At 30.3% G+C, this 12,848-nt stretch overlaps 3 non-coding genes across 3 annotated transcripts; all 3 read left to right on the top strand.

Annotated features, from left to right (window-relative positions):
• The first annotated feature begins 2,237 nt into the window (after positions 1 to 2,237).
• Positions 2,238 to 2,310, top strand: TRNAA-AGC (transfer RNA alanine (anticodon AGC)). The gene has a single exon. It is a non-coding gene; the product is annotated as a tRNA-Ala (tRNA).
• Positions 2,311 to 5,995: 3,685 nt separating this feature from the next.
• TRNAA-AGC (transfer RNA alanine (anticodon AGC)) lies at positions 5,996 to 6,068 on the top strand. The gene has a single exon. It is a non-coding gene; the product is annotated as a tRNA-Ala (tRNA).
• A 3,685-nt stretch (positions 6,069 to 9,753) lies between these two features.
• Positions 9,754 to 9,826, top strand: TRNAA-AGC (transfer RNA alanine (anticodon AGC)). The gene has a single exon. It is a non-coding gene; the product is annotated as a tRNA-Ala (tRNA).
• The last annotated feature ends 3,022 nt before the right edge of the window (positions 9,827 to 12,848 follow it).

Genomic DNA, 12,848 nt, shown 5'->3' with positions numbered 1-12,848 from the left:
TTTTATTACAACAATTACTATCTTAATTAACAAATGGGGATGTAGCTCAAATGGAAGAGTGCTCACTTACATGCGAGAGGTACGGGGTTCGATACCCCGCATCTCCAACTTATTGTTATCCTCAGAACACGCTAATATATTTTAGGGTGTTTTGATCTTTTCTGGAATTTTTTATTTTCTTTGATTTTTATTTATTCTTTTTAATGTCTTACAACATTTACTATTATAATAATAAAATGGGGATGTAGCTTAAATGGTAGAGCGCTCCCTTTGCATGCAAGATGTACGGTGTTCGATAACCCGCATATCCAAATTACTTTTATCCTCATAACTCATCAATATATTTTAGGGTATTTTGATATTTTCAGGCATTTCTTATTTTCTTTAATATTTAATTATTATTTTTAATTTATTACAACAATTTTTATCACAATTAGCAAATGGGCATTTTGCTCAAATGGAGGAATGCGCGCTCTACATGCAAGAGGTACGTGGATCGATACCCCATATCTCTAAATTATTTTTATCTTCACAACTCACCAATATGTTTTAAGGTGTTTTGATCTTTTCCGAATTTATTATTTTTTTTCATATACATTTATTATTTTAAGTTTTTTTTGGTTTAATTTATTACGACAATTACCATCATAATTAACAAATGGGGACGTAGCTGAAACGGTAGAGTGCCTGCTTTGCTTGCAAGAGGTACGAGGATCGATACACCGCATTTCCAAATTATTTTTATCCTCACAACTCACCAATATATTTGATTATTATTTTTAATTTTTAACTGTAATTTTTTACAACAATTACTATCTTAATTAACAAATGGGGATGTAGCTCAAATGGAAGAGTGCTCGCTTAGCTATGCGAGAGGTACGGGGTTCGATACCCTGCATCTCCAACTTATTGTTATCCTCAGAACTCGCTAATATATTTTAGGGTGTTTTGATCTTTTCTGGATTTTTTTATTTTCTTTGATTTTTATTTATTCTTTTTAATGTCTTACAACATTTACTATTATAATAATCAAATGGGGATGTAGCTCAAATGGTAGAGCGCTCGCTTTGCATGCAAGATGTATGAGGTTCGATACCCCGCATCTCCAAATTACTTTTATCCTCATAAGTCATCAATATATTTTAGGGTATTTTGATATTTTCAGGCATTTCTTATTTTCTTTCATATTTAATTATGAATTTTTAATTTATTACAACAATTTTTATCACAATTAGCAAATGGGCATTTTGCTCAAATGGAGGAATGCTCGCTCTACATGCAAGAGGTACGGGGATCGATACCCCATATCTCTAAATTATTTTTATCTTCACAACTCACCAACATGTTTTAAGGTGTTTTGATCTTTTCCGGAATTTATTATTTTTTTTCATATACATTTATTATTTTAAATTTTTTTTGGTTTAATTTATTACAACAATTACCATCATAATTAACAAATGGGGACGTAGCTGAAACGGTAGAGTGCCTGCTTTGCTTGCAAGAGGTACGAGGCTCGATACACCGCATTTCCAAATTATTTTTATCCTCACAATTCACCAATATATTTTAGAGTATTTTGATCTTTTCTAGAAATTTCTTCTTTTCTTTCATTTTTATTTTTTATTTGTTTAGGTTTAATTTATTATAACGATTACTGTCATAGTTCAGAAATGGGAATGTAGCACAAATGGTAGATTGCTCACTTTGCTTGTTAGAGGTACGTGGTTCGATACATGCATTTCCAAATCATTTTTGTCCTCACAACTCGCCAATAAATTTTATGGTGTTTTGATCTTTTCAGGACCTTCATATTTTCCCTCTTATTCATTTATTATTTTTATATTCTAATTTTAACTTATTACAAAAATTACTATCAGAATTAACGATTGGGGACGTAGCTCAAACAGTAGAGCTCTTGCTTTGCATGCAAGATGTTCGAGGTTCGTTACCCTCCATCTGAAAATTATTTTTATACTCTCAACTCACCAATATGTTTTAGGGTGTTTTGATATTTTAAGTTTATTTTGGTTTAATTTATTACGACAATTACCATCATAATTAACAAATGGGGACGTTGCTGAAACGGTAGAGTGCCTGCTTTGCTTGCAAGAGGTACGAGGATCGATACACCGCATTTCCAAATTATTTTAATCCTCACAACTCACCAATATATTTGATTATTATTTTTAATTTTTAAGTGTAATTTTTTACGACAATTACTATCTTAATTAACAAATGGGGATGTAGCTCAAATGGAAGAGTGCTCGCTTAGCATGCGAGAGGTACGGGGTTCGATACCCCGCATCTCCAACTTATTGTTATGTTTAGAACTCGCTAATATATTTTAGCGTGTTTTGATATTTTCTGGAATTTTTTATTTCCTTTGATTTTTATTTATTCTTTTTAATGTCTTACAGCATTTATTATTATAATAATCAAATGGGGATGTAGCTCAAATGGTAGAGCGCTCGCTTTGCATGCGGGAGGTATGAGGTTCGATTCCCCGCATCTCCAAATTACTTTTATCCTCATAAGTCATCAATATATTTTAGGGTATTTTGATATTTTCAGGCATTTCTTATTTTCTTTCATATTTAATTATGAATTTTAATTTATTACAACAATTTTTATCACAATTAGCAAATGGGCATTTTGCTCAAATGGAGGAATGCTCGCTCTACATGCAAGTGGTACGGGGATCGATACCCCATATCTCTAAATTATTTTTATCTTCACAACTCACCAACATGTTTTAAGGTGTTTTAATCTTTTCCGGAATTTATTATTTTTTTTCATATACATTTATTATTTTAAATTTTTTTTGGTTTAATTTATTACAACAATTACCATCATAATTAATAAATGGGGACGTAGCTGAAACGGTAGAGTGCCTGCTTTGCTTGCAAGAGGTACGAGGCTCGATACACCGCATTTCCAAATTATTTTTATCCTCACAATTCACCAATATATTTTAGAGTATTTTGATCTTTTCTAGAAATTTCTTCTTTTCTTTCATTTTTATTTTTTATTTGTTTAGGTTTAATTTATTATAACGATTACTGTCATAGTTCAGAAATGGGAATGTAGCACAAATGGTAGATTGCTCGCTTTGCTTGTTAGAGGTACGTGGTTCGATACATGCATTTCCAAATCATTTTTGTCCTCACAACTCGCCAATAAATTTTATGGTGTTTTGATCTTTTCAGGACCTTCATATTTTCCCTCTTATTCATTTATTATTTTTATATTCTAATTTTAACTTATTACAAAAATTACTATCAGAATTAACGATTGGGGACGTAGCTCAAACAGTAGAGCTCTTGCTTTGCATGCAAGATGTTCGAGGTTCGTTACCCTCCATCTGAAAATTATTTTTATACTCTCAACTCACCAATATGTTTTAGGGTGTTTTGATCTTTTGGGAAATTTATTATGTTCTTTTATTTATATTTGTTATTTATTATTTCATATTTTTTAATTTTAATTTATTATAAATATCACTATCATAATTAAGTAATGGGGACGTAGCTCATATAGTAGATTGCTCGCTTTGCATGCGAGAGTTTCGATCTTCGATACCTCGCATGTCAAAGTTATTTTTATCCTCCCAACTCACCAATATATTTTAGAGTGCTTTGATCTTCTTAAGAATTTCTTATTTTCTTTGATTTTTCTTTATTATTTTTAATATTTTAGTTTTAATTTATTATAACAATTACTATCATAATTAACAAATGGGGAAGTAGCTTAAATGGTAGAGCGCTTGTTTTGCATGCGAGAGGTATGGGTTTCGGTACGCCGCATCTCCATATAATTTTTATCCTCACAAATGAACAATATGTTTTAGGGTGATTTGATATTTTTTGGAATTTCTTATTTTCTTTCATTTTTATTTATTATTTTGAACTTATCAAATTTTAATATATTACAACAATAACTATCTCAATTAACAAATGGGGATGTAGCTGAAATGGTAGAGCGCTCGCTTAGCATGCGAGAAGTACCAGCTTCAATACCCCGCATCTCTAAAATATTTTTACCTCACAACTCAACAATAAAATTTAGAGTGTTTTAATAATTTTCAAGAATTTCTTATTTTCTTTCGTATTTATTTATTTATTTTAATTTTTAATTTTATTGTATTGCAACAATTATTATCATAGATAACAAATGGGTATGTAGCACAAACCGAAGAGTGCCCGCTTTGCATGTTAAGGGTACGGGGTTCGATACCCCACATTTCTAAATTATTTTTATCCTCACAACACATCAATATATTTCAGGGTGTTTTGACCTTTTCAAGAATTTCTTATTTTCTTTCATATGTATTTACTATTTTTTTACTTTTTGCAACAATTACTCTCATTATTAACAAATGGGAATGTAGCTCAAATGGTAGAATGCTTGCTATGCATGCGAGAGGTACAGCAACCGATACTCCGCATCTCCAAATTGTTTTTATCTTCACAATTCACCAATATATGTTAAGGTGTGTTGAACTTTTCTGGAATTTCTTATTTTCTTTTATATTTATTTATTATTTATAATTTTTAATTTTAATTTATTACAACAATTACTTTCGCAATTAAGAATTGGGGATGTAGCTCGAACGGTAAAGCGCTTACTTTGCATTCAAGGGGTACGTAGATCGATAAATTGCATTTCCAAATTATTTTTATCCTCACAACTCACTAATATATTTTAGGGTGTTTTTAAACTTTACAAGAATATCTTATTTTCTTTTGTTTTTATTTATTATTTTTAATTTTTAATTTTTTGTATTACAACAGCAACTATCATAACTAACAAATGGGGATGTAGCTAAAACAGAAGAGGGCACGCTTTGCATGTTAGAAGTATGGGGTTCAATAAACCGCATTTCCAAATTATTTTTGTCCTGACAACTCACCAATATACTTTAAGGTGTTTTGATCTTTTAAAGAATTTCTTATTTTCTTTCATATTCATTTATTATTTTTAATTTTTAATTGTAATTTATTAATACAATTACAATCATAATTAACAAACGGGGGCATAGCTCAAACGGTAGAGCGCTTGCTTTGCAAGCAAGAGGTAAGGGGATCGATACACCGCATTTCCAGATTATTTTTATCCTCACAACTCACCAATATATATGATTATTATTTTTAATTTTTAAGTGTCTTTTATTACAACAATTACTATCTTAATTAACAAATGGGGATGTAGCTCAAATGGAAGAGTGCTCACTTACTATGCGAGCGGTACGGGGTTCGATACCCTGCATCTCCAACTTATTGTTATCCTCAGAACACGCTAATATATTTTAGGGTGTTTTGATCTTTTCTGGAATTTTTAATTTTCTTTGATTTTTATTTATTCTTTTTAATGTCTTACAACATTTACTATTATAATAATAAAATGGGGATGTAGCTTAAATGGTAGAGCGCTCCCTTTGCATGCAAGATGTACGGTGTTTGATAACCCGCATATCCAAATTACTTTTATCCTCATATGTCATCAATATATTTTAGGGTATTTTGATATTTTCAGGCATTTCTTATTTTCTTTAATATTTAACTATTATTTTTAATTTATTACAACAATTTTTATCACAATTAGCAAATGGGCATTTTGCTCAAATGGAGGAATGCGCACTCTACATGCAAGAGGTACGTGGATCGATACCCCATATCTCTAAATTATTTTTATCTTCACAACTCACCATTATGTTTTAAGGTGTTTTGATCTTTTCCGCAATTTATTATTTTTTTTCATATACATTTATTATTTTAAGTTTTTTTTGGTTTAATTTATTACGACAATTACCATCATAATTAACAAATGGGGACGTAGCTGAAACGGTAGAGTGCCTGCTTTGCTTGCAAGAGGTACGAGGATCGATACACCGCATTTCCAAATTATTTTAATCCTCACAACTCACCAATATATTTGATTATTATTTTTAATTTTTAAGTGTAATTTTTTACGACAATTACTATCTTAATTAACAAATGGGGATGTAGCTCAAATGGAAGAGTGCTCGCTTAGCATGCGAGAGGTACGGGGTTCGATACCCCGCATCTCCAACTTATTGTTATGTTTAGAACTCGCTAATATATTTTAGGGTGTTTTGATATTTTCTGGAATTTTTTATTTCCTTTGATTTTTATTTATTCTTTTTAATGTCTTACAGCATTTATTATTATAATAATCAAATGGGGATGTAGCTCAAATGGTAGAGCGCTCGCTTTGCATGCGGGAGGTATGAGGTTCGATTCCCCGCATCTCCAAATTACTTTTATCCTCATAAGTCATCAATATATTTTAGGGTATTTTGATATTTTCAGGCATTTCTTATTTTCTTTCATATTTAATTATGAATTTTAATTTATTACAACAATTTTTATCACAATTAGCAAATGGGCATTTTGCTCAAATGGAGGAATGCTCGCTCTACATGCAAGTGGTACGGGGATCGATACCCCATATCTCTAAATTATTTTTATCTTCACAACTCACCAACATGTTTTAAGGTGTTTTAATCTTTTCCGGAATTTATTATTTTTTTTCATATACATTTATTATTTTAAATTTTTTTTGGTTTAATTTATTACAACAATTACCATCATAATTAATAAATGGGGACGTAGCTGAAACGGTAGAGTGCCTGCTTTGCTTGCAAGAGGTACGAGGCTCGATACACCGCATTTCCAAATTATTTTTATCCTCACAATTCACCAATATATTTTAGAGTATTTTGATCTTTTCTAGAAATTTCTTCTTTTCTTTCATTTTTATTTTTTATTTGTTTAGGTTTAATTTATTATAACGATTACTGTCATAGTTCAGAAATGGGAATGTAGCACAAATGGTAGATTGCTCGCTTTGCTTGTTAGAGGTACGTGGTTCGATACATGCATTTCCAAATCATTTTTGTCCTCACAACTCGCCAATAAATTTTATGGTGTTTTGATCTTTTCAGGACCTTCATATTTTCCCTCTTATTCATTTATTATTTTTATATTCTAATTTTAACTTATTACAAAAATTACTATCAGAATTAACGATTGGGGACGTAGCTCAAACAGTAGAGCTCTTGCTTTGCATGCAAGATGTTCGAGGTTCGTTACCCTCCATCTGAAAATTATTTTTATACTCTCAACTCACCAATATGTTTTAGGGTGTTTTGATCTTTTGGGAAATTTATTATGTTCTTTTATTTATATTTGTTATTTATTATTTCATATTTTTTAATTTTAATTTATTATAAATATCACTATCATAATTAAGTAATGGGGACGTAGCTCATATAGTAGATTGCTCGCTTTGCATGCGAGAGTTTCGATCTTCGATACCTCGCATGTCAAAGTTATTTTTATCCTCCCAACTCACCAATATATTTTAGAGTGCTTTGATCTTCTTAAGAATTTCTTATTTTCTTTGATTTTTCTTTATTATTTTTAATATTTTAGTTTTAATTTATTATAACAATTACTATCATAATTAACAAATGGGGAAGTAGCTTAAATGGTAGAGCGCTTGTTTTGCATGCGAGAGGTATGGGTTTCGGTACGCCGCATCTCCATATAATTTTTATCCTCACAAATGAACAATATGTTTTAGGGTGATTTGATATTTTTTGGAATTTCTTATTTTCTTTCATTTTTATTTATTATTTTGAACTTATCAAATTTTAATATATTACAACAATAACTATCTCAATTAACAAATGGGGATGTAGCTGAAATGGTAGAGCGCTCGCTTAGCATGCGAGAAGTACCAGCTTCAATACCCCGCATCTCTAAAATATTTTTACCTCACAACTCAACAATAAAATTTAGAGTGTTTTAATAATTTTCAAGAATTTCTTATTTTCTTTCGTATTTATTTATTTATTTTAATTTTTAATTTTATTGTATTGCAACAATTATTATCATAGATAACAAATGGGTATGTAGCACAAACCGAAGAGTGCCCGCTTTGCATGTTAAGGGTACGGGGTTCGATACCCCACATTTCTAAATTATTTTTATCCTCACAACACATCAATATATTTCAGGGTGTTTTGACCTTTTCAAGAATTTCTTATTTTCTTTCATATGTATTTACTATTTTTTTACTTTTTGCAACAATTACTCTCATTATTAACAAATGGGAATGTAGCTCAAATGGTAGAATGCTTGCTATGCATGCGAGAGGTACAGCAACCGATACTCCGCATCTCCAAATTGTTTTTATCTTCACAATTCACCAATATATGTTAAGGTGTGTTGAACTTTTCTGGAATTTCTTATTTTCTTTTATATTTATTTATTATTTATAATTTTTAATTTTAATTTATTACAACAATTACTTTCGCAATTAAGAATTGGGGATGTAGCTCGAACGGTAAAGCGCTTACTTTGCATTCAAGGGGTACGTAGATCGATAAATTGCATTTCCAAATTATTTTTATCCTCACAACTCACTAATATATTTTAGGGTGTTTTTAAACTTTACAAGAATATCTTATTTTCTTTTGTTTTTATTTATTATTTTTAATTTTTAATTTTTTGTATTACAACAGCAACTATCATAACTAACAAATGGGGATGTAGCTAAAACAGAAGAGGGCACGCTTTGCATGTTAGAAGTATGGGGTTCAATAAACCGCATTTCCAAATTATTTTTGTCCTGACAACTCACCAATATACTTTAAGGTGTTTTGATCTTTTAAAGAATTTCTTATTTTCTTTCATATTCATTTATTATTTTTAATTTTTAATTGTAATTTATTAATACAATTACAATCATAATTAACAAACGGGGGCATAGCTCAAACGGTAGAGCGCTTGCTTTGCAAGCAAGAGGTAAGGGGATCGATACACCGCATTTCCAGATTATTTTTATCCTCACAACTCACCAATATATATGATTATTATTTTTAATTTTTAAGTGTCTTTTATTACAACAATTACTATCTTAATTAACAAATGGGGATGTAGCTCAAATGGAAGAGTGCTCACTTACTATGCGAGCGGTACGGGGTTCGATACCCTGCATCTCCAACTTATTGTTATCCTCAGAACACGCTAATATATTTTAGGGTGTTTTGATCTTTTCTGGAATTTTTAATTTTCTTTGATTTTTATTTATTCTTTTTAATGTCTTACAACATTTACTATTATAATAATAAAATGGGGATGTAGCTTAAATGGTAGAGCGCTCCCTTTGCATGCAAGATGTACGGTGTTTGATAACCCGCATATCCAAATTACTTTTATCCTCATATGTCATCAATATATTTTAGGGTATTTTGATATTTTCAGGCATTTCTTATTTTCTTTAATATTTAACTATTATTTTTAATTTATTACAACAATTTTTATCACAATTAGCAAATGGGCATTTTGCTCAAATGGAGGAATGCGCACTCTACATGCAAGAGGTACGTGGATCGATACCCCATATCTCTAAATTATTTTTATCTTCACAACTCACCATTATGTTTTAAGGTGTTTTGATCTTTTCCGCAATTTATTATTTTTTTTCATATACATTTATTATTTTAAGTTTTTTTTGGTTTAATTTATTACGACAATTACCATCATAATTAACAAATGGGGACGTAGCTGAAACGGTAGAGTGCCTGCTTTGCTTGCAAGAGGTACGAGGATCGATACACCGCATTTCCAAATTATTTTAATCCTCACAACTCACCAATATATTTGATTATTATTTTTAATTTTTAAGTGTAATTTTTTACGACAATTACTATCTTAATTAACAAATGGGGATGTAGCTCAAATGGAAGAGTGCTCGCTTAGCATGCGAGAGGTACGGGGTTCGATACCCCGCATCTCCAACTTATTGTTATGTTTAGAACTCGCTAATATATTTTAGGGTGTTTTGATATTTTCTGGAATTTTTTATTTCCTTTGATTTTTATTTATTCTTTTTAATGTCTTACAGCATTTATTATTATAATAATCAAATGGGGATGTAGCTCAAATGGTAGAGCGCTCGCTTTGCATGCGGGAGGTATGAGGTTCGATTCCCCGCATCTCCAAATTACTTTTATCCTCATAAGTCATCAATATATTTTAGGGTATTTTGATATTTTCAGGCATTTCTTATTTTCTTTCATATTTAATTATGAATTTTAATTTATTACAACAATTTTTATCACAATTAGCAAATGGGCATTTTGCTCAAATGGAGGAATGCTCGCTCTACATGCAAGTGGTACGGGGATCGATACCCCATATCTCTAAATTATTTTTATCTTCACAACTCACCAACATGTTTTAAGGTGTTTTAATCTTTTCCGGAATTTATTATTTTTTTTCATATACATTTATTATTTTAAATTTTTTTTGGTTTAATTTATTACAACAATTACCATCATAATTAATAAATGGGGACGTAGCTGAAACGGTAGAGTGCCTGCTTTGCTTGCAAGAGGTACGAGGCTCGATACACCGCATTTCCAAATTATTTTTATCCTCACAATTCACCAATATATTTTAGAGTATTTTGATCTTTTCTAGAAATTTCTTCTTTTCTTTCATTTTTATTTTTTATTTGTTTAGGTTTAATTTATTATAACGATTACTGTCATAGTTCAGAAATGGGAATGTAGCACAAATGGTAGATTGCTCGCTTTGCTTGTTAGAGGTACGTGGTTCGATACATGCATTTCCAAATCATTTTTGTCCTCACAACTCGCCAATAAATTTTATGGTGTTTTGATCTTTTCAGGACCTTCATATTTTCCCTCTTATTCATTTATTATTTTTATATTCTAATTTTAACTTATTACAAAAATTACTATCAGAATTAACGATTGGGGACGTAGCTCAAACAGTAGAGCTCTTGCTTTGCATGCAAGATGTTCGAGGTTCGTTACCCTCCATCTGAAAATTATTTTTATACTCTCAACTCACCAATATGTTTTAGGGTGTTTTGATCTTTTGGGAAATTTATTATGTTCTTTTATTTATATTTGTTATTTATTATTTCATATTTTTTAATTTTAATTTATTATAAATATCACTATCATAATTAAGTAATGGGGACGTAGCTCATATAGTAGATTGCTCGCTTTGCATGCGAGAGTTTCGATCTTCGATACCTCGCATGTCAAAGTTATTTTTATCCTCCCAACTCACCAATATATTTTAGAGTGCTTTGATCTTCTTAAGAATTTCTTATTTTCTTTGATTTTTCTTTATTATTTTTAATATTTTAGTTTTAATTTATTATAACAATTACTATCATAATTAACAAATGGGGAAGTAGCTTAAATGGTAGAGCGCTTGTTTTGCATGCGAGAGGTATGGGTTTCGGTACGCCGCATCTCCATATAATTTTTATCCTCACAAATGAACAATATGTTTTAGGGTGATTTGATATTTTTTGGAATTTCTTATTTTCTTTCATTTTTATTTATTATTTTGAACTTATCAAATTTTAATATATTACAACAATAACTATCTCAATTAACAAATGGGGATGTAGCTGAAATGGTAGAGCGCTCGCTTAGCATGCGAGAAGTACCAGCTTCAATACCCCGCATCTCTAAAATATTTTTACCTCACAACTCAACAATAATTATCATAGATAACAAATGGGTATGTAGCACAAACCGAAGAGTGCCCGCTTTGCATGTTAAGGGTACGGGGTTCGATACCCCACATTTCTAAATTATTTTTATCCTCACAACACATCAATATATTTCAGGGTGTTTTGACCTTTTCAAGAATTTCTTATTTTCTTTCATATGTATTTACTATTTTTTTACTTTTTGCAACAATTACTCTCATTATTAACAAATGGGAATGTAGCTCAAATGGTAGAATGCTTGCTATGCATGCGAGAGGTACAGCAACCGATACTCCGCATCTCCAAATTGTTTTTATCTTCACAATTCACCAATATATGTTAAGGTGTGTTGAACTTTTCTGGAATTTCTTATTTTCTTTTATATTTATTTATTATTTATAATTTTTAATTTTAATTTATTACAACAATTACTTTCGCAATTAAGAATTGGGGATGTAGCTCGAACGGTAAAGCGCTTACTTTTCATTCAAGGGGTACGTAGATCGATAAATTGCATTTCCAAATTATTTTTATCCTCACAACTCACTAATATATTTTAGGGTGTTTTTAAACTTTACAAGAATATCTTATTTTCTTTTGTTTTTATTTATTATTTTTAATTTTTAATTTTTTGTATTACAACAGCAACTATCATAACTAACAAATGGGGATGTAGCAAAAACAGAAGAGGGCACGCTTTGCATGTTAGAAGTATGGGGTTCAATAAACCGCATTTCCAAATTATTTTTGTCCTGACAACTCACCAATATACTTTAAGGTGTTTTGATCTTTTAAAGAATTTCTTATTTTCTTTCATATTCATTTATTATTTTTAATTTTTAATTGTAATTTATTAATACAATTACAATCATAATTAACAAACGGGGGCATAGCTCAAACGGTAGAGCCCTTGCTTTGCAAGCAAGAGGTAAGGGGATCGATACACCGCATTTCCAGATTATTTTTATCCTCACAACTCACCAATATATATGATTATTATTTTTAATTTTTAAGTGTCTTTTATTACAACAATTACTATCTTAATTAACAAATGGGGATGTAGCTCAAATGGAAGAGTGCTCACTTACTATGCGAGCGGTACGGGGTTCGATACCCTGCATCTCCAACTTATTGTTATCCTCAGAACACGCTAATATATTTTAGGGTGTTTTGATCTTTTCTGGAATTTTTAATTTTCTTTGATTTTTTTTATTCTTTTTAATGTCTTACAACATTTACTATTATAATAATAAAATGGGGATGTAGCTTAAATGGTAGAGCGC

This window comes from Nelumbo lutea, chromosome 2 (genome assembly GCF_056320005.1).
Source record: "Nelumbo lutea isolate HS-2025 chromosome 2, American lotus-T2T, whole genome shotgun sequence".
Classification (NCBI taxonomy): domain Eukaryota; kingdom Viridiplantae; phylum Streptophyta; class Magnoliopsida; order Proteales; family Nelumbonaceae; genus Nelumbo; species Nelumbo lutea.
Note: the sequence above shows the minus strand (reverse complement) of the source record. Positions and strands in the feature narration are given on the sequence as shown.